Here is a 23768-nt window from a genome sequence, read left to right on the forward strand (position 1 = left end):
CCTGGGGGTAATAGAGCAAGCAGCATATGCCAATCTCGTGCCCTCCAGCTGTTTTGTATGGCAATGCCCTTCACTCACGGACAGCACAGCTGTGCTGTCTGGAGTTGTACAAAACAGCTGGAAGGTCTGGCCTATGCTCACATGAACTTCAGCCTTCAGATCAGCACTAGAAGCCCAGCTCTTGCGCACCATTAAGATCGAATTGGTGGGGAAGAGAGACAGTGGTATCCCCATGATTATAGAACTCTTTCTCCAGGGAAATTCACCAAGTCCCTCTGCTTTCCTGGTTTTAGATGTGTACAAAGATCTTCTTGTGTTGGATGTTTTCCTGAACTCTTGTTTCCGGCAGTTGCTATTGTTGCATTGTTCTGCTACTGAATTTTTTTTTGTCCTAAATTGTATTTATATAGTTGTAAATTTCACTGCATTTTGTTGTGAAAATTGTGGTATAAATAACCCAGCTAACTAAATAAAAATGAAACTTACTTAAGTGAGCACCAGTGGACATGGGAGAAATTGACCAGCCTGAAAGAACCAGAATCTGATAACTTTGGTCCCATCTAAAGAAGATCTCTGTTTTCATGTGCACTTTAAACTCAGGTTGGCACAGCTAAACTTACCTCCTTTCCTCTATATTCTGGAATGGTACTTTTACTTCTAGGGAATACACACACACACACACACACACACACACACACACACCATTAAACATTACTTTGAGGTCCTGCTTCCAAATTCTTTGCTGGGGAAATGAGGACTTGGATACCTGACATGTTGATCACCCCAATAATGAGAAACACAGTTAAAGTACATAGGATAACAAGATGCGGGTGTAACACGATGGCAGAATAATTGCAATACTGCTAGCTTCAATTGTCTCCTGAGAGCAATTATAGAGGCCAGGAAAGAAAGCTGTAGCAAGATAGCTCCAAGCACAACACCGAAAAGCTAAAATCTTCCTGGGCCAAACGTTCCTTTTATGTAAGTTTTGGTTGCGTTCCTTTCATAACCATTCATTTTGTAGGTGAGCATAACCTAGCAATGGGATTAAAAAGGCAGGGTTGAAGCGATCAAAAGAAATAAAAATAGGGCAGCCATGCAGATTGTGTCCTCAAACTCCCTGCCCAGGAAGTTGCAAACTTGGACTCGTCTTTTTATTTTGCCTCCTCCTTATCTAATTTGCTCTGCCTCTCATACCTGATCTGCTAACATGACTGGAAAGGCATTTAATGGTTTGGGAACCAGGAACATGTTTTCAAGCTTTCAGGGTAAGCGGCTATACAGCTGTTGTTTTTTACTACAGTCATACCTTGGATCCCAAAAGCCCTGGAACTTGGACATTTTGGCTCCCGAACACCACAAACCTGAAAGCAATTGTTCCGGTTTGCAAACATTCTTTTGGAACCCGAACGTCCAATGGGGATTTTGCGGCTTCTGATTGGTTTTCGAACATTTTGGAAGTTGAACGGACTTCCGGAACAGATTCTGTTCAACTTCTAAAGTACGACTGAATTATTTATTAAATTTGTATACCGCCCTTCATCTAAAGATTGCAGGGCAGTTCAGAATATAAAAATAGAAAGTGAGAACACAAAATACGTAATACAAACAAACAAACAAACAAACAACCTCCCAATAAATTATAAGCCCATAGAATATTTAATCTTTTTTTATAAATATTTATTAAAGTTTTCACAATATTACATAATGAAAAAGAAAAAAGAAAAAATAGGAAATAAAAAACAGTTAAAAAATAATTCCATCTTTACATCACTTATCTTTCATTTACTTGTTTCCCGGACCTCCTCATACCTCCATTTTTTGTATTCCAGTTCAATTTATTAGTTCAGCAATTCCTTTCCCTCCTTATTATCCTGATCTTTAATCTTAATATATTATAACATTAATTTTTTACCTATTAAAAATCCAATTTTTCCATATTCTTTTAAACCATTACAGCTAGAAACCACTTAACTTCAATCCAACATCATTCTAACATTCCTTAATTTTGCAATATTTCTGTAAATAGTCTTTAAATTTCCTCCAATCTTCTTCCACCGACTCTTCTCCCTGGTCTCGGATTCTGCCAGTCATTTCCGCCAATTCCATGTAGACCATCACTTTCATCTGCCATTCTTCCAGAGTGGGTAAGTCTTGTGTCTTCCAATACTTTGCAATAAGTATTCTTGCAGTCTGATTATCAAGAAATGGTTTCATCTGGTGCCTAAAGATATGTAATGAAGGCCCTAGGCAAGCCCCAGGGAAATCTCAGCAGCCTGCCCAGATTCTAGGCACTAGTGGGAGACAAGCTTACGTCGTCTTCCTGACACAGTCCTTTACAGATTTCTGGGGTGATTTTTGCAGCCCCTGAGCTTGGCACCCAGTGCAGGGGAACAGGTCCACCTCTGGTAGTGGCCATACTCAGACCTAGACTTGAAATGTGTGCTCACCAAAGTTATTATATTGTTCATTGATGAAGCTAGGGCCAACCTGAGGACTCAAGCTGGAGGCTGAAGTGCCGAAGGTACTATTCTGTGGTGCATGCAGGAGCAGGAGCCCTGTTTCCTAACATGCATCCCAGACATGACCAATCCAGGTGCCACTTTTGAGTGCTGATGCCTGCCTGTCTTCCTGCCTGCCAATTGCTGTTTCACATGGTCACACTCTTCTGCTTCCCAAGGCAGCTGCCAAGTGGGAGCCCGGAGCTGCACCAGGAAGTCAGAACCGTGGGACATACTAAATGCATCAAAGCCAGGAAGGCTTGAGCAGGAAGCCTTTTTACAGTCGTCTCTGTCTAGGAGAACCCAGTGCCAGCTTGGCTGGCTGGCTTTGTACCTGAGAACACTTCCCTGCCCAGGAAAATGATCTAATCTGCAATCATAGGGGTTCATCACAAAGGGCAGCTGCACACAGAGCTGCGGATCCCCAGTCGTAGACTTGGTTTGTTGTTGTTGTTACATTTAAATCCCACTTTTTCTCCAAGCATCTGAAGGTGGCATACATGGATCTCACCTTCCCCATCTTATCTTCACAACAGCTTTGTGAGGTAGGTTAAGCTGAGAGAGTGTCTGATTCAAGGCCACCTAGTGGGCTTCATGGCTGAGTGCAAATTAGAACCCTGGTCTCCCATGTCCTAGTCCAACACCCTGGCCATTGCCCTACTTCTCCAATACTTCTGTACCTGAAGACAGCTTGGAGGCTTGAGTATACATGACTGTGTATACTCATCTCACCAGCCTAGCTTCCAGTGTCAGGCGTGAGTTCCCTCACTTTCTGCTCAAGTCTCCAGGATGTCACCACATGATAATGAAGATTTTTCTAAAAATCAAGCATCTTAGGCAGGGACTTCTTCACCCAGCTGGAAAAGCCCATTGAAACAAAAATGGGGTCTGTTGTTTGCAGAAATAGTGTGTGCTTGTAAATCTCAACAAGAGATGCTGTCCCTACACTGGAATCCCAGCTTCCAGTTACTGTGGATCGAACTTCTGATATCTGAAGTTCATGAGAAAGTTTTTTGGGGGTATATATGTGATAAGGCAATCTCTCAAGTTAATATAGCAGTACCAGCAAAGTCTTAAAGTTGGCCCGGTAGCAAATTGGCAGTCAGTGCATATCCTGCAGACAAGGTGTTTTGACTTTGTCAGAAGAATATATGTGCCTATAAATGGCCTTGTCCATGCACAATAAGAGCTTGAATCAACAAATATCTGTTTCCGGAAAACCAGTGTTCAGGGCAGCTGTGACTCAGTCTGCAGAGGCAGAAACAAGTCTTAACTGGAGCCCTTGTATTGTGTTCCAAAGGCTAGCTGATGCAGAACTCAGCAAAGATCCTACCAGTTCTGTTAGTGGTGGTTTTTCCAGGCCAGGCACAATGTTGTGATTCCATACTTAAGAAGGACTGAAGCAAAGCAAAGGAATGCAAACAGAAGGTGTAATAATTCAACAATGAGGCAGTTGAACTTTGTTAAAGTCAAGATGAAGCTGCAAACTCAACCATGCCTATTCAGAATTGAATTCAGTGGGGCTTACTTCCAGGTAAGTAGGCCTAGGATTGCAGACTAGGCCCCTCCTGATGCCTGCCTATATGGTAACTACCAACCGCAAACAACAGGAAGGAAAACTAAACTAAACTTCTTTGAGCCTAAGGGGCAATGTCAAAATTGCCAAGCTGTGCAGCTTGGGAACACCCCCAAATTCTCACAAGGAATATCTATTGTGACGTAATAGAAGGAAAGAGCACAGGAATGTTTCATTCTCCAATGTGGGGTTGTTGGCAGGGGAGTCACGTATGGTCGGGGAGATGGAATTTCCTGGGCTGGTTCTGGGAAATGGTTGCCCCACACCGCCTCTTATGGCTTAGCAGATTCCAGAGAAAATTAAGCTCTGCATTGCTTTTTGAAGGTGCAAGCTTCATCCTTCTATCCTCTAGGGCAATACTGGTTGTTCTAGGCAAAGGGATGGCAGCATGGAGGAGCTGGTGAAGCTGCTTGCTTTCAAGGATTACAGTGGGCTGTATCCAATGCAGTCCTACTCATATTAGACCCAATTTACACAATTCATTCATTCATTCGTTCATTGAATTTCTAAACTGCCCTTCGTCTGAGACCACTGGGTGCCTTACAGTATTAAAAATGCATATCATAGTAACAAAAAACTCACTATCCCCCCATTTAAAAGGCCATATAGATTATTTAATTAGCCAAAGGCATAGGAGAAGAGGAATATTTTTGACTGGCTCCTAAAGATATGTAACAAAGGTGCCAGGCAAGAGCATTCCACAAGTGGGGAGCCACTGCAGAAAAGGCCATGACTGATTTAGGTCCATTAATTTCAATGGGCCTACTTTGGGTGGGAGTAAGTTGGATGCAACCCAGAATCTTTGCAGTGGGGGGGGGGAGGAGGAGAAAACCACAACAACTTGGCTCCACCTGGGTCGCCTGCTTGGCCATGAAACCACCTCACCAAGTCCAGGGACCACCAGGATAGTCACGTAGGTGCCTGTCGTCTCATTGATCAGGTAAGGATGGCATCTGGTCATTGTCATTAGGCAAACACCCTCACTTTATATAGTTTTGGATGATGAACATATTTTTTGTTTTGGCAAGTCTACTTTTGTTTAAACTGTTATTGATTTCATCTTTGTTTTTAATAATGATGGTTTTATATAACTTTGTTTTTAATTGGTATGTAGACTCTCTGGCTGCATTTTCATCCATTATTTTATCGGGCATGATATTTATCAATTTTGTTTGTAGAGCTTTTTGATCAAGTGGTTTTATACACTTTCCAAAAACATTAGTGGAAACCCCTCTACCGTCAGGGTTTAGCGTGGAGCTGGATTTAACCATATTCAAACATTTGTTTAAATATGGGTGAGTCTAGCTATGCAAAAAGGAAGAATGCCCTTTTGCACCCAGTAACCACAGTAGGATTGCTCAATGCAAAGACTGTAATAAAAGCAGAGCAGCTGATTGCTGTAATGCCACATCATGCATTATATGGCAAAAAAGTGACAACTGCTGACAGGAACACTGCTGTACAGAATGAGAATGAATACATCCCTTTAAGTAATCGGATTGTTAAAAGAGAAGTAAGGTAACATAAGGATAAGAAGAAATAGACTCCTTGAACCTAATGGAAGCTAAGTTTTCTGTAGCATCAAATGTTAATTCTAAAAACTGCCTGGAGCACTTTTTAATAAGGTTTGTGCTACTTCTGTTTTTTAGATGAGAAGAGAGGAGAATAACGAACAAGGGATGGGTTAAAGAATTCCCTGGTGATTTGTGATCTGTTTACCGTGGGAGCCACCTGCGCCTCTACTAAGAAACAGGTATCAGGTGGGTGGAGAAGAGTATATATATATATATATATATATATATATATATATATATATATATGCTTTCGTAGATTTTCACGGGTACAGGAATGCAGGTTTTGGTGTCTTCAGGTGTCTTCCCGTGTAAGAGTTGGGGTGTCTAGGCGACGTTTCGACGAGGTCTCACTTGTCATCTTCAGGCTGGTGCTTTCGGCTTCTTGTTACTGGAACAGAGCAGGATCTCAGTGTTTGAGTTCCTATAAATACTGTTGAGGGGGTGTGGTGTATAGCCTCCTCTCTGCCCAGAACGTTGGAGGCTATACACCACACCCCCTCAACAGTATTTATAGGAACTCAAACACTGAGATCCTGCTCTGTTCCAGTAACAAGAAGCCGAAAGCACCAGCCTGAAGATGACGAGTGAGACCTCGTCGAAACGTCGCCTAGACACCCCAACTCTTACACGGGAAGACACCCGAAGACACCAAAACCTGCATATATATATATATATATATATATGCACAATTTGGGTGATATTGAGTTATAAACAGCTTTGGTTAAATGAATGCTGTTATCAACATTGAGTATTAACAATGTGGTTTATATATATATATATATATATATATAAATTTATGTTATCTACTTATAAGACATTTTAGAAGTATTTCATTTTCTAAGGGACCTTCTTCCCTCCAAGTTGATAGAAATCTGAGATTCACTTTATTTATTTTTCTATTTTAAATTTTAGAACATTCATTTAAACAACCTTAAAATATCAATGACTTCCCTTCTTCTCTTTCCATGGTTCATTTTGCATAACATAAATCCCTGCATATTTTATATAAACTAAACCATTCAGTATTCCATTATTACATCCATCAAAACTTATTTACCCTGTTGAATTTATCTTAATGCTGCCCATTTTTTCAAATATACACAATTTTCTTCCATATATTCAACGAACATTTTCCAATCTTCTTTAAATGTATGTTCTTCTTGTTCTCTTATTCTATATGTTAGGTTCTCAATCTGCGCATATTCCAGAAATTTAAGTTGCCATTTTTCTTTAGTTGGGACTTTGCTCATTTTCCATTTTGGGGCTAACAAAACAAAAAAAACAGAGATTCACTTTAGAGCCAGAGGTTGGTGGTGAGATGCACTTATCTTCCCAACACAAGTACTGACATTGCCTTGGGAACATATGAGGCGACCTCATATCATGTCAGACCATTGGTCAGGCAAGTGATCAGTCTAGCTCAGTATTGTCCACAATCATATGCTGACTTGCAACAGCTACCCAGAGCTTCAGATAACTTGGATTCCTAACCATACCTGGAGAATTAAAACCTGAATCCTTTTGTATGTGCACTACCATTCAGCTACTCTGTATTAACATGGCTGTGAAACTGTCACGGGCACCTATTGGCTAATGCCTGTGATATCACTGGTGACGAGTGACATCATTGTTAGTCTTTGTCCATGTGGTTTTTTGTTGTTGTTTTTTAGTGTGTATTCAGCATGGTATAAATATGAGGATATTATTCATTTGTAAATAAGTGCTAAATATACCCTTTTAATATGGGGCATTGAAAAAGGTTTTATTTTTGTTGACTGCAGTTGTTTTCAGGGTGGAAAGGCTCTCACTCTTATATATCCAGTAAATACTGTAAAAGTTACATTTCTAACTTGTTACCAACAGACGTGAATGTTTGGATTTATTCACATGGGTGGGGGGGGTTGGCTTTTCCTGTAAGCGTTCTTATCTATTGTTCTACATCTCATTATAAAAGAGTGATACCCCTGTGTGTGTCTTTTTTTAATTGGATACCATTTCTGTGGAGGCCCTATCCTTGGTATTCTAATTAGAGGCATAGAATAACAGCACCACAAGAGAAACAAGCAACAGAAAGGAACTATGCCCCTCCTTTCTGAACCATTTGTTCACCATCTTCAAGGAGCAATAATCTCTTCATTTTCAGACTGTACTTACTCATCGAAGCCCTTCTTGAAAGTCTCATTTCCCTTTCACCTGAAAATGCAAAAACCTTGTGAGACACAGCTAGCGTGCTGGCAAAGATTAAGAACATCGGTGCCTGCAGTGGATCAGCTTTGCACTCAGCGGTAGGCGATGTTGTAATCAGTGGGAATTACCCATATGGGGTTTAAAAGACATTGCGATAATTGAGCCTGGGGTGGGGGGGGTGGGGAAGACTCACAAAAGCCGGTGGAGGCTTACATCGAGCTGCTACATCCTGGTCTTAACTGTGGTTCTTTGGATAGTTGCTCCTAAATTGGAAGCCGTCACCATTTGGCGTAGTGCAACTACATCTTTGAATGCAGGCCTTTTCTCTCACCTAACAGGCCTCTTGCCTTTCATGGCTTCATCAGGAGTCAATCTGTTCCATTAGGACTTCATCAATAATTACTTTAGAACAACTGAACTACTTGATGCTGCTAATTTGCAGAGATTCCAAGTTTCCCCAAATAATAACTCATTAATTCTGAAAGGCAATTAGACCTGCTCTTCAGCTGAGGTTGTTTATTTAAGCCTAGATAGTTAGGAATCTTTATGAAAGTTCTGCTTCGCTTGCTAGAGCACCTGTTACAGGGCCAAGTGTGCCCCTGAAGGCAGGAACATAGGAAGCTGCCTCATACCTAGTCAGACCATTGGTCCATCTATATATACCAGCAGCAGCTGTCCAGGGTTTCAGGCAGGGAGTATTCACCTACCTAGAGATGCCAGGGATTAAATCTGGGCCTTCTACATGCAAAGCATATGCTCTTCCACTGAACTGCAGCCCTTCCCCTGATTTTGTTTAGTACTTCTGTGGCTAATTAGAGATTTGAACCCTGGTCTCTCAGTCCCTAGCCCAACACTGCACCAAACAGCTAAAACAGCAAGGAGCTTCACTTCACAAATTATACCGTAGAACAAGCTTTTTTGTGGATGAGAATCCTGTTCATCAGATGCAAAGTTGGATATAATTAATAGTCCCTATTTTGTCCCTTTGGAGCCTTTGGAGATGCTTTGGTAGTTTGCTTTTTTGTGTGTGACCTGCTTGCACTTATCATTTTTTCAGAGATCAGCTCCCTCCCCAGGGCCAAAATGGATGACACATCATTTCTATCATTATGAAACGTGTGAACGGAGTTTACCAAGTAAATTGCTGGAATAGGAGCCCAGTTTTGAATGTGACCCTGGTGTGGTGCTGGAGGGTTTTTACCTTTGTTGCAATCCCATTCTGGACTGTCTGCCCACCCCCACCCCCACCTGCTAATCGGTTTAGGGATGGGGGGAGGGAATCATACCAATGACAGCTTTTCCCAATGAAAATAGCAGGCATGGTGAAGTCAGTTCAGGTGGGAGAGACTACAGTGGGGTGCAAAGGATTAAATGCCCTTTGCACTCTAGATCAGGGCCCAAGCCTGCAATTTTTGCTAATTGTTTGACCCTCAACAATGGATGCATGTGCTTGGAAGCTAAGGAATCAGGTTGTGCACAGACTGCCATTTCACAGGCTGCAGCTATTGGAGTATATTTTAAACCGTGGACCTTTTGTAAGACAAATCCGCTTCCTAATAATATCTTTAACTGAAAGAACAAATGCTCTTCTGACTTTCAGATTTGGTAGAAGCTGATTGTAAAGGACTATAGCAGCCAGAAAGTGCAGCAGTCCCAACTGCAATGGATAGCAGTAGGAAGAGGAGGAGGAGGAGGAACATTTGAGATAATTCAACCATGCTCCTTATCTGTCTGTGAAAAGTTGGAGGGTATGCACTGGTGTTTGTTGGCTGACATCTAGATGACATTCCTAGATAAATCATGGAATTTGCTCTCACATGAGATAATGATGGCCACCAAGTGGGATGACTTTAAAGGAATTTTATACAATTTAATGGAGGATGAGGCTATCAATAGCTATTGGCTATCAACTAGTCATAATGGCTGTGCTCTACCTCCACTGTTGGAGGCAGTGTACCTCAGAAATCCAGTTATGGGGACTCACAAGTGAGGAGAAGGCTGTTGCAGTCAGGTCCTGCTTGCAAACTTCCTATTGTGGCATCTGGCTGGGCACTGCAAGAATAGGATGCTGGACCTGATGAGCCTTCATTCTGTTGTTAGTCACTATCCCCTTGGATGTTTTGAGTTACTTTTACATGGGTACAAATTGGAAGAGTGGGCTAATCCCTGTTGACCCACCCTTTATTTATTCATTCATTCATTCATTCATTCATTCATTCATTCATTCATTCATTTATTTTCTATACCACCCTCAATCCAGAGATCACAGGGTGGTTCACAAAGTAAGAACACAGAAAGAGAACACAAAAGACACAATAAAACCAAACATACAAATAGACCCCCTCCCACAAACACATTTAAAAGGCCACAGCATGTTAATCAGCCAAAGGCCAATTTAAAGAGAAACCTAAATATATGTAATGAAGGCACCAGGCAAGCCTCCCTGGGGAGAGCATTCCACAAACAGGGAGCGGCTGCAGAAAAAGCCCATTCTTGTGTTGCTACCCTCTGGACCTATCGTGGTGGAGGCACATGAAGAAATGCCTCAGATGATGATCACAGGGTCCGGGTCAGTTCATATGGGAAGAGGTGGTCCTTAGTGTATTATGGTCCTGAGCTGTTTAAGGCTTTATAAGTTAAAACCAGCACTTTGAATTGGGCCCAGAAACTAATTGGCAGCTAGTACAAGGTGGGCCAGGATTGGTGTTCTATGCTCAAACTGTTTTGCCCCAGTGAGCCACTTGGCTACTGAATTCTCCATCAGCTGAGGCTTCTGGACCATCTTCAGAGGCAGTCACACATACAACGCATTTCAGTAATCTAACCAGAGCATAGACAACAGAAGTTAGACTATCCCTGTCCAGGTAAGGGTGCAGCTGGGCCATCAGCTGAAGCTGATGGAAGGCACTCCAAGCCACTGAGGTCACCTGGGCTTCAAGTGATAGCAAGGGATCCAAATTTAGTACCCGTTCCTACAGAGGGTGTATTACCCTATCAAGAGCAGGAAAGCACTTGTCCATCTAGTCTAGGGAACTGCCCACTAACAGTGCCTCAGTCTTATCTGGACTGAACTCAGTCTGTTGGCTCTCATCCAGTCTGAGACAAGGCAATGGTCCAGCATATCCACTGGCAGCAGCTCTCCAGGGTTTCAGCCCTACCTGGAAATGCTGAGGATTGAACCTGCGACCTCCAACATGCAGAGCTGATTCCCTGCCACTGAACTACATACAGCCCTTCCCCATATAGCCCCAGTAATATAGTCAAGAAATCAATCTGGAATGGCTGCTGATTGGTGTTAGTGGCGCTGGGTTGGCCCCAAGATTTTTTGGGGGGTGGGGTGCATGTTACATGACATCACACAGTCTCTCAACGCCATGCAGGCTGGTTCAGCCTTCTGTGACATTGTGCCAGCACCCCCCCTCCAATATTGCAGGGGCTGGGCCCTCTTCAGACACATACTGAGGGGGAGGAAGATACCTACGCTTCCTAGATTTGGCCCGCCTAATTTGTGAATAGGTGCAAAAAGCCTTTGGAACCCACTTTATTCTGAATTTCTTTTGCACAGCAAACCACAAGAACAAGTTGTCAGCCATCCCGTTTTACTAATCAAGCTGCCAGCTGTTCATTGGAGCTATAAGACCTTTTTTTTTTTTTGCCCAGGGATTAAACCCTTTCCTTGTTATTTATTTGCCGGCCCAGCTGCTTTCCAGTTTAGTTTAGTATTTAGTTTGCAGCTGACTTGTACCATTTAGAGAACAAAATCAAACAGTTTGGAGAACAAAAAAGCTACCCTCTAGGCAGTAGGAAAATTGCAGCATTTCCCCTGCAATAAACCATTAATTTCACTTTGATTTTGGTGTTTGAGTAACAAATCCCCCCACTTTTTTTTGCAGGGAGATCATTTTCTTTCTCTTCACTTATCTACTGTCAATGAGTCTAGTAATTTGGAATGTGTTTAGGCACCAAACTGCCCTAAAAGGAAGGACTGTTGTGATACAGTCTCTGTGTTAGAGTGATGATGGAGAGATAAAAATGGCAGCTTCTCAAGGACTCATTACTGGCACATAGATGGCAGCTTGTGTCTTGCAAATCTTAAGCAGCCAGATCCTGTACAGCAGATAGCTGCTGGATTCAATTTAGCTGTGCAATAATATGTTTTCACTGTTGCTGCTTGCAAAAAAAGGCCAGTGCGATTTAATGTTACCTCAGTTGAACCCTGTTGGTATCCATCTGTCTTGAGAGACAATGGAGTGTGCTTCCAGGAGTGAAGTCAAACTGCTGGAGAATCACAGCACCTGCTGTGGCTGCAGAGACTGGTAACTCATAATTGCAGCCTCCTGCGTTGTTTTTGCTGTGTTAGTAGCACCGTGTACATGCGATCATTAGTTAGTAGCACCGAAGTGACTTCATAGTTTTTGAATTGCATGTACACTGGAACCTGCTGTCTACTGAGTCAGAGCTTTGGTCCATCGAGTTCAGTATTGCCTACACTAACTGGCAGCAGCTCTCCTGAATTTCAGACCCAGGTATTATATCTCAGTATTGTATATGTTGACAGGTACTCTCAACAGCCCTGCCTGGAGATTCCAGGGCTTTGAACTAATCACCTTCTGCTTACAAAGCACTACCACTACCACTGAGCTATGACTCTTCCCTACGGGAAGTTCCACTTTATTTTATTCTCTTCTCTTCTTGTCATTTGGGGCACTGTTTCCAAAGTCTGGGTACCACATTTTAAGAAAAATGTAGATATACTGGAACAGGTTCAAAGGAGGGCAGTGAAGACAGTTGGTGGTGTGGTGTGGAAAGCAAAATTTAAAGGAACTGAGTATGTTTGGCCAGGAGAAGAGAATGCTGATGGTGCTCATGAGAGTATTCTTCAAGTAGCATGTTGTTTCCTGTTCTAGGGTGCAGGATGAAAGGGTAGATCTGAGTTGAACTGTAAGGGGAAGGCTGATTAGAAGGACACAAAACTACTAGACTACTGCTGTGTGTGATTCATAGGGGTGTCTTCGAAGATTATTTGAGCTCTGCAGCTAGGAGTGCCTTCTACCAGCTTTGGTTGGTTCACCAGCTGTGACCATTCCTATATATATGTATAATTTTTCAAAATGGTATGAAATAACAATCCCACCAACCAACATTACCCCCTTCCCACACCCACCCTCCAAATACAGGTTCTTTATGAGAAGAAACACTGTGGTGCATCTGCAGCAGCACAACAAGATGCCCTTATCTGCCCCAAAACACATCTCTCCTGCATCTGTCTCCACAGTCACAGCAGGTGCTTCAACCTTCCAACAGCATGACTTCACCTGCAAAGGCACACTGTGTTTCAGATACCAAAATAGTTTTGCCAAGCTTGGATACTACGCACCTTAACTTTGGAAGGGAGGACCAATTGCAGTCTATTTTTGTCTGGGTGTGCTCTGGAGCCCTTACATTAGGGTTGGGGAACCTGCAGCCCTCCACTTATTGTTGGATTGCAACTCCATAATTCCTGATCATTGGCCATGCTGATGGATGGAGGCTAAGGCTCATGGGTGTTAGGGAGGGCCAAACATCCCTAATTCGCGCACTCAATTCATTTGATTCTTGTGGCACTCTCATAATGGCTGTTTAATTCAGTTTATTATTTATATGCCACTTTTCTGTTTGAGACAATCAAGCCAATTTAGATGGAAAAGGCACATATATATGAAATAAACGGCACTCAACTGCTGTGCCACAGCATTACAGTTTGGGAATGACTGGTTTAAGAAGATCTTACTGCTTTGCTGCATCCTTTGTTGCAGAGTCTACCCTTGTGAAAGTGATAAATGGATTTTCCAGCAAAACAAGGTGGGCACAGGAGGGTGCCAGAGATGACCTCCAACGTGAGAGAGATCCGAAACTTAATGAAAAGCTTAGGAAGCCAATGTACAGCGAGTATTGCATATGCTGCTGGGGCCTATGACTCTAATTTCAATTCCATTCACAAGAAAAGGTTAGATAGGTGTAAAGCTTTAGAATGTACATAAACCCTGTCTACTGTGGCTCAATGACCAGATCTTTTTCTCTGCTTCTTTCACCTTCCCTTTTCTATTTCAGGATTTTAATTCAGACTCTTTGCTGACTCTCTGGTGATGTACACAAAGCACATCCATTTCTATTTCTCTGGGTGGATCCACACCATACATTTAAAGCGCATTTAACACGCAAGGCTACCCCTAAAAATACACCCACAGGCACCATGTTAGTTACCCCCATTTTAGAGCTTCCGCCTCCCTGGTCCCTGAACTGCAAACACAAAATGTCAGGATACTTGCAGGTCCAGGCATTGTGCTCACCAGTCCCCAACCCCAGATAAATAAAAGACCACTAAGACTGGTTTGGATCGAAACAAGACACAACTTTATTGAATGCAGATGAAAGAGGTTTGGCTTGGACATGGCACAATAGAAATACTTCTGGCCCACCCACCGGAACTGACGCGTGGTCAATCCAGGTGGGGGTTCCTAAGACATCAAATAGGGTGACACCCTCAGGGACCGCCGTCTGGGGGAGTGTCATCGGCCCTGGCTCCGCTGGGCACACGGACATGGCCACTCCCCCTGGCTCCCTTTAACACAGCCTTTCTCAACCTGTGGGTCCCCAGATGTTGCTGGACTACAACTCCCATCACCCCTAGCTAGCAAGGCCAGAGCTCAGGGATGATGGGAGTTGTAGTCCAACAACATCTGGGGACCCACAGGTTGAGAACCACTGCTTTAACAGGATACCCCAGCGTTTGGAGGGGCAGGCGGAGACTACAACCTCCCCTTCATCCAAGACAAAGGATTACCCCAATGCCCAACCCAGTTGTGACGATTACTATGAGGTAGGCAAAACCACTTTGTTGGAGCCAATTTGCCCAGTGGACAAATTCCTACCCGGCCCCATAAAATGGCAACCATCAAAAATCCTTGACTATCAGCTTGAACCTAGGGTGGGTGGCTGGGGAACCCAACAAAGAAAAAGCAGATAGGGCCCCAGGTGAGGGCCATTTAAAAGGCCAGGGAGTGGACCCAAGGGAAACCTTTCTGCTCTGTCAGCTCTGCCCCCTAGCCCATCCCATTTCCAAGCCTGCATTCCCATTTGCCAAACCAGGATGCTGGCCAGGATGTGGTTCCTGATAACCAGACGGGGCACCGATGCTATGATTCCCTTGTCGGGGCCTAAGTGGAGCCTCTGCCATCTGGCAACACCACCGCACTGAAAGGATGAGCGGACTTGCTACATTTCAGGCATACCTTACATCTCTACCTCTTCTAGTTTCTCATTCTCAAAGGACTACATCATACTCAAATAAAAAAATGAAAAACAAATCAAGCAAACAAACAAACACACACACACACTTGAAAATGAGGCTTGTACATTGCTTAACTAATTTTGGCAGACAGATGGCTGGGATTATATTTTAACAATGCCTGCTTTTACATCAGAAATAATAATCACTAACCAAAGCTGCAAGAAACTATTGTCTCCAGAGAGTTAGCATCAATTACTCCATTTTATTTTTTTCAATTTTTAATTTTTAAAGACTTTTTTTTTGGGGGGGAAGCATATGCTTTCAAGCTCTACCAGGTGTCAGAGAAGTTGAGAGAACTGGCTTTTCAAGTTTTTTTTTTCATGGAACACGTGTATTATTAGGAGATGCCCCTGGGGGCTCAAGCCTCAGATCTCTTGAATTGGGGCTTGGGGCTTCTTCCCCTTCTCCTCCCCACCCTTCTTTGCTTGCAAGTGGCTTTCCCTCAGAATGCCAACATTAATTTGCACCTACACCTATAATTTGGATGTGCTGCATTGTTTATGTTATTGTCCAACCTTCTTTGCGATCCAAAATAAATGTTTAGACCCACCTCTTGAGTAGAAAGTCAACTGCAAATAATTGACTCTTTTTTTTTGTAACAGAACAGCTTTTGCAGTTGTTGCAAGATTTGATGTGGTAGCTGCCAAAGACAGCCAAATATGTGATTCTCAGCAACTTGCATCCAGAGCCATTCTGTCTCTGATAGCAGGAGGTGGGCAGAGCCATTGTCACCTGAAAGACTGCCTGCCCCTGTACTGTTGAAGGTCCTTCTTCATCTTCCTTGGAGCTTGCTAAAAGATATACAAGTTACACACATGCACCTGGAGTTCCAAGACTAGGAAAGCAAGAGGGCACTCCTTCAAGTGAGTTGGACCTGCAAGGTCTGTTTGCACGAATGTTGAATCTCTGTGTCCATGAAGATGGAGGTGGTGTTAATGCCAGATCAGCATCCAGCTTGCTATCCAGATTCCATATGAATAGTGGCGAGGCACTGAAGGCAGCTCCACAGCAGAAGGTACCTGACTAGGTGTGCACAGTGTCACATGATGGAATATTCCTCTGGCAACCCACTTGGTTCTTTCCCTGGATCCAATTCTCCACTCCCCAAACTTTCCACTCCCCAAAATTCTGGTCCCCTCTACAGACTCAGATACCTCCCGGGATCCCTCAGGCACTTCTTCCATCCCATTAGAACCCTTCCCAGGGTAATCCAGCTTCAGCTCCCAGTGTGGTGTAGTGATTAAGAGCGGTAGACTCGTAATCTGGTGGACTGGGTTCGTTTCCCCGCTCCTCCACATGCAGCTGCTGGGTGACCTTGGGCCAGTCACACTTCTCTGAAGTCTCTCAGCCCCACTCACCTCACAGAGTGTTTGTTGCGAGCGAGAAAGGGAAAGGAGAATGTTGGCCGCTTTGAAACTCCTTCAGGTAGTGATAAAGCAGGATATCAAGTCCAAACTACTACTACTACTACTACTACTACTACTACTCTTCTTCTTCTTCTTCTTCTTCTTCTTCTTCTTCTTCTTCTTCTTCTTCTTCTTCTTCTTCTTTTCCCATTCCTGCTCAAGATCTGACCATCCCCTCCATGACATCTCCACTAGGCTTGGGACGATAGTTACAGACTTTCCTTTCTATTAGAAAGGTGTTGTGTGTGTAATTCCTGTTTTGAGTTGCCAAGGTATTTGAACAGTTTCAAGGTCCTTGCTGCTGCTTCCTCCTCTAGCAGTTGATCAGGCCACCACAGAGAATTTTTAGAGAGCAGGTTTGGCCCCAGTGGGTAGTTTGGTAGGATTTGCATTTATTGATTAAAAACCTGTTTGGAGCACAAAGTGGTACTTGAAGTATTTTCATTTACTTGGCAAATTTCGGCTAACGATGAAAAATGCTTGTCATTAACAGGGACGCTTTGTTTTTCAGAAATGTGAACATGTTTGTTTGTTTGGAGTGTTTGACTCAATCAGAAAAAAGCGTGATGTAGCATATGATAAAAATCCAGCATTGTCATTAAATATTGATGGAATGCACTTAAGCACCAAGAACATAATTATGGGAATGCTAGAAGTCTGGTTTGAAAAATAGTTAACAGGGTAGTCATCAGTTAAAGTACACGTCTGAGGAACGAGTCTGAGCACCTTAAAGCCATGTATTCCCTGTAATTGTCTGGTAAACTATATAAGCACAACTGTTTAAATATAAGCAGGTCTATGGGGAGAGGTAACTATGGAGTCTTCTCTCATGAGCTTTACGTAGCTGATACTGGGGCTGTCGGTTTGCAGGCAAGTGGATGGTTCAGCAGGTGAACAAGCAGGGAGAGGCAATCTATGAGCAGCTCAGTCTTGGCATGGGCAATAAGTGCTCAGAATGATAAGTCACCTGCATGCCAGCTGCTTCCTAATGCCATAAGGTATTCTTCAGGGCTGGCACAAGACATGTTGGAACCTAAAGCAAACCACAAAGTGGTGCCTTCCCTTCTGGTCAGGGAAGAAGGAGTGAACTCTAGACTGGGAAAAAGAGGGGAATAAAAATCTACACTGTGAACAAGGGTGTGACTGCTCATCTTTTTTGGCAGCTGCAGCAGGCTTACTGCACAATGATCATAGAGCATGACAAGTGCCAGCAGAAGTGGATGGGCAATGCAGAGATCACCCTCCAGGTGTGCACTGCCTTCCCATAGCCTCTTCCTTAAAAATCTGTGCTTCCTGCCATCCTTCTGCCCTTGACCCACCTCCAGGGCTAGCATCTGGCTGGGTAGGACAGCCTGATCCCTCTGCTTCTGGGGCAGACAGAGGCAAGTGTATTCTTAGCCTGGTACCTTGGCTGTGTGTCGCTGTGAAGCCCATAAGTGTGGGGCGGAAGGTGTACCTGCGTGGCATGCAGAAGGTCCCTGGCTACAGCAGGTACAACTGGTAAAATTCTCGCTTGGCATCCAGCGAGGTACAACTACAGCAGGTACAACTGGTTGTACCTGGCTACAGCAGGTACAACTGGTAAAATTCTCGCTTGGCATCCAGGAAGGCTGCAGCCTGTCAGCATAGGCCACCCAGAAGGAGAGGAAGCTCTGCTGGTGTCACAGAGAGTTCTGGTCAGTAACCACATAGTCGAAAGTTGGACTTAACTATTAGCATAAACATTATCTCCATAGATTTTGCTGAGTGTCAGACCTAATGAGTAGAGCAGCTCATTCCCAGTGGGTCTTTCCCCATTAAATCAGTTGCCAAGACTGAAGGTCCCCACAGCTGTCTGTGTCTCCTCCTCTCCAGGGCTTTTTCCAAGCAACTAGAGACTGTGCCTGTGTGCCTGCCTTTGCTTCCCCTGCTTCATACCTCTCCTGGTTCTGGGAGATGGGAAAGGAGGTGGACTTGTCACAGCAGGACAAGGAGACCTTCCCTAGCCTGACTCTTGACCTCCCCCCATCCCACTTGCCAGCTTTAGCTTCAGTTTCTTGATTTTTCTCTCCCAGCTCACTAAGCCCTTTTACCTTTTCAGCTTTCAACACCTTGTATTCCCATTCTTTCCCCTCTTCTTCCTCTGCCCACTCATCACTGTCCACCACCAATGCCTGGGCTCTGAGCCTTCTTCCCTCAGAGGTTCCTTCCACCATTCGTCTGCATCCAACTGGTTTAGTCCAAATCTCATTCCTTGTAACCTGAATCCATTGGTTCGAGTCCTACCCTCCCGAGCAGGAGAAAAGAAGCTTGCTCCATCCTCCATATGGCAGCTATGACAGCCCTTTGGATATCTGAAGATCCTTGAAATACCCCCTTTTCTTTGGTCCTTGTTATTGTCTGCTGGTGTTTCTTTTTGCCACTGTTTGTCTTCCCATTTGTTCTCTGTGTTCAGCAGCAGGCCTCTGCTACTCGCCCTTGCAATATAAATGAATCGGACTGTTTCAAAAGGAGCACTGAGGAGTGTCTGGAGGCTGCATTTAACCCACAATGTAGGAGCCATATCAACAGACATCAGCCAGCAGGACCACAATGCTCTCAGAGAGTTGTGCTGGTTTTCAGGTCATTTCTGGAAAGAGACTGGTGCTGATGAGCTGCTGTTGGTGTGTGTGTGTGTGTGTGTGTGTGTGTGTGAGAGAGAGAGAGAGAGAGAGAGAGAGAGAGAGAGAGAGAGAGAGAATATAGTGGCAATTTTGGTTGCCATGATCTCACATGATTTCTCCTCAAGAAAGCTTTTTCCCCAGGGCAACGATCTTGTGTGGTGCCCTAAAATACACATTTTTCAGTGCTGTGCCCGAGAAAGCACTTTTTTGGGAAGTGGAACAGCCATGTCCAGGAAGATGGCATCCCAGATTTTGGCTTCAAAGTGTTGGAAGGGATGTAGATGCATGTTAGTCATGTTCATTGATTTCAGTGGATCGTCTCTCAGTATGACTTGCTGGATCTAGCCCAGTGGGTTTTGCTGTCAGTTAAGTGTGTTAAGCATTGAAGACTAAAAACATTTTTTTAAATAAATAAAAAAGGGAAGGGGAAAGACCTGAACTATCTATTTATCTATCTATATATAATATAAAACTTTAGGAATATCTCACTCTCACCAAACTGAAGAATCTTCAGAAATTTCCAGTGCACACTGCAGCAGCTAATTAAAATATCACACTGCTCTTATTATTTCTTGTAAATCTGAATGGCTGCTTGCCATGCAGCTGCAAACCAAGTGCAATTCCAAATTGCCTTTTTGTCTAGCTGCAAAATGCAAGGAATTCAGAAGCTAGGAAGGCAGTCTCAGCCACTAGAGAAACCAAAGCTGTTGAAATTGTCTTACATTAAATATGAATTGTAATGCACATTATTTGGAAGAAGGAACCAGGAAGAGATCTGTATGATTTAGAGCCCCCAAAATGCCAACACTAGCAACATTTTAATTATTCAAGAAGCTATAACAGAGTTTGAAAGGGTGAAAGACAAGTTCCATGACCTCATCAGAACAAATGAATTGCCTACACTTATGCCTGTGTGAGGTGGGAGAGGGCAATGTTGATCTATAGGGCAGACAGAGGAGACTGGGCTGACCCCAAACCAGTAATAATGACTAACAACCTAGCCCAAGGGCTTAATAGGTAGTAGTAGTAGTAGTAGTAGTAGTAGTAGTAGTAGTAATAATAATAATAATAATAATAATAATAATAATAATAATAATATAGGTAATAATAATAATAATATAACAATAATTAAAGTAGTCACTATGTTCAGGGCAGACAGAGGAGACTGGGCTGACCCCAAACCAGTAATAATGACTAACAACCTAGCCCAAGGGCCTAATAGGTGGTAGTAATAATAATAATAATAATAATAATAATAATAATAATAATGGTAATAATAATAATATAACAATAATTAAAGTAGTCACTATGTTCAGGTGGGTGGGGTAGTTTTGGAGTGTGTTCTAAATGGATGGCAAGAATGTGGGTGTGTACACACTATATATTTAGTGTACATTTGAAGCACATGGCTTTCCCCATAGACTCATGGGAACTGTAGCTTACACTTAACAGAGCTACAGTTCCCAGTACCCATAACAAGCTACAGTCTCTAGGATTCTATGGGGGAAGTCATGCACTTTGAAAGTGTACAGAGGTCCAAGCCAGACTCCCCTTCTTTGGGGGAATGAAAACAATATCCATTCAAAGTTCATTTCTCAACCACATCACACCAACAGATTGAATCCAGAGAGCTGCTTTATGTAACCTTCAGCACCTCTATGTGCCTAGTGAGATGCTCTCCGCACCCCTTTTTATCTTAAAATAACAGACACATCCATGCTCCACCAACAAATGTTCACTTAGTTCCAAATATGATTTGCAATAAGGTGTCCAGAGACAAATTAAAGTTTATTGAAGCATATGGACTTAGTTGCATATCATGCTGGATCTTGGCTAATAATTCTAGTAGTATTTCCCCCTACGAGAATTTCACTGGCCAATAATTTTAGTGTTTCATAGATGTGAGGGTTTTTTTTGTGTTTAGGAGATGGATGTGGGAACATGACATGAAAGTCCCTGAATATTCATTCTTAATGCATTCCTTCTCTATGATAAATAATGCTCACACAAAGTGCATGAACTAGGAGTAAGACCCATTGAGTGCAACAGAGTTTACTTTTGAGTAAACAGGCTTAGGTTTTATTTAGTTGTATAACCATTTATAAACCAACTCTTCTACACAACTAGGATGTTCAGAGTTGTTTCCAGGTGCACCCCACTCTTTCCCCAAAAACTCATATGTTGAATTTACCCTTTTTTATTCTCACCAGAGCCTTGTTAGGTTAAGAGTATGTGACTGATCCAAGAGGACCCAGTGTGCTTCATGGTTGGCCAAGGATTCAAACACAGGCCTCTCTGGTCAAATCTAGTTCTCTGATTACCTCACGACACCAATTTCCAGCAATTTGGACTGCAATTCACTTAATAGATGCCTATATAATCAAACAATAGTAGATGTTGTGAAATGCAATTATTAAACTAACAGAAGCCCAAGTATCTTGCACTTGCCTGATATTAATAAACATTTTGACAATATGTATGTGAAATTGACATTTCCATAAATCTGACAGCATTTCAGCCACATCTCACAAATGTGCTCCAGAACTGAGAATGCTCTAAACCTCCCAAGGGGGTTACCAGTGTACTTTCATTAGTTCTGAGCAAGGCTGAAATTGTTCGCTTCTTATGAGTCGTTGTCTGGAAGAATCTGAAGCCACATTTCAAACTTATATAAAATGGTCCTTTGAGTCCTTGTGACAAGATTCTGTCTTCAGTATAGATAAAAGCTATTTGTTTCAAGTTTCCAAATCCAGATTTAATACTTACAGGAAGTTTTTATTGAAGCAAAAGTCTTTGAAGCCATTTTTTTATATATATAAAAAGACTGTGGTGGGGAGGATAGGATTAGTGATGTAATGCCTTTTGTTTATAGAGTCATTATAGGACTGCGGCAATTTGAACTCCCAAATGCAAGGTACTGCAACAAACAAACCAGCAATTTCTGCTGCCAGTAGCTAGCAACCTTAACCCTGGCCAGTTTGAAAGCTTTATCTCTGCTCTAAGACATGAGACAAAAAAGGAGCAGAAGTTCTGCTAGCCTATTCCATAACACCATTGATTGAGCACAACCCATGTTGTTAGGTTCAGAACTGGCTTATCCTGGTTTTACTGGTATACCCTTTCTTTCTCTACCCTAACATTTTATTCTCAGAATGCTAATTGCATGGATTGTAATTTAGCATATGACTGCAATGTAGGCAGAGTTGGTTCCACATTATGGAAGGTCCCTGGGCAAGATGCTCTCAGTGGGCCCTACTCCATATGCTCATCCTCTCCCTCTGGGCCCAATCTGCACCAGTGCCCAAGTGGGAGAGGGCAAGGCAAATGGATGCTACTAGCCTGCTGTTCCTTCTCCTTGTTCTTGTCAGTTCTTGCACACTTGATGCACACAGCAACTGATGTTCATATTTTTACTTTTAAAATATGTTTGTTTATTTATGTTTTCATTTATATACCACTCTCGGTGGTCTCAGGGTGGTTTACAAAATAAAATTAAAATATAAAACCACAAAATACATTCCTGTTCAAGTTCATACACATCCAGTTCTCCTTTCTACAACCCCCCCCCCCAAAAAAAAGACCTCTGGTGCTTAATCCCTGGGCAGAAGAAGCAAACACTACTTTATTTCTGCCACTGTGGTGGCAGAATTAAACAAGCTATTAAAATGTGCAGCAGCATGTACTCAGAGTTTGCAAACTCTGCTTCCTGTAGCATATTGGGAATGTAGAAGCAGTTGTAAAGCATGGAATGGGGTGGAGGGAAAGAAGAGGATGCTTCATAACTGAAATAATACACATGACTTTCTACCCCACTTCTGCCCACCCTGATTAAGTTGGGGGTCCGTAATTACCTAATGGCAACACTGGCTGTTCTGAACTCTAGAGGAAGAGAGATGTAATACATAAAAAATGACAACTGTTGGTAGGAATCCAGGTTTCTCCAAACATTCAAGTTGCAGATCACAAATGAATAACCACAGACTTCTAAAAGTGATCTAGGAGAATTCATTTGTGCCTGCTACATCTGAACACCTTATGTTCAAGTGAAACAGTGAAAAATTCATTTTAATGTTGCTTCTGTAATAGTAACCTAGGGTTCTGAAACAGTTAATTAGAGATGGATTAATAGCTGCAGACTTGCAGATTTTCTGGGTGTTTTTTTAACTAAATCACTCATGAGAATTCAACTAGATTGTTTGTTTGTGTTTTCATTGTAGAGTTTAATTAAGCCATCAGGTTAATCAGTCTTAGGTTTATAGATTAATTAGGGTAGGGATTTGGCTTCTCTGGAGTGCCCCCTTTTATTTTTTCCAGTTATGGGGTGTGTGTGTGTATGTGTGTAAAAAATTAGAAAGGTCTACATATCTTTGTTAAAATATCTAGGTCAAATGTGCAGATTCTGTGACTAGAAGTCCCAGTATTACAAAGTTCAACCAAATAGGGCCCCTGATTCTGAATGGGGAGAGGGAGAATAAGCTCTCTTTCCCTTGTCCCAATGTCCTTATTAAAGTCATGTCTCCTGAAGCTGCTAATTGCCACAGAAGAGAAAATA

The 23768-nt window shown here is 42.7% G+C and overlaps 1 long non-coding RNA gene across 1 annotated transcript in view; it reads left to right on the forward strand.

The window, feature by feature from the left end:
* Nucleotides 1-7923, forward strand: part of LOC308578888 — a 45919-nt gene extending 37996 nt beyond the window's left edge. Inside the window, exons 3-4 of the long non-coding RNA XR_014004173.1 lie at nt 5727-5837; nt 7795-7923. This is a non-coding gene — a long non-coding RNA (uncharacterized lncRNA). The remainder of the gene's footprint in view (nt 1-5726; nt 5838-7794) is intronic.
* The last annotated feature ends 15845 nt before the right edge of the window (nt 7924-23768 follow it).

This window comes from Podarcis bocagei (genome assembly GCF_964188305.1).
Source record: "Podarcis bocagei genome assembly, chromosome: Z".
Classification (NCBI taxonomy): domain Eukaryota; kingdom Metazoa; phylum Chordata; class Lepidosauria; order Squamata; family Lacertidae; genus Podarcis; species Podarcis bocagei.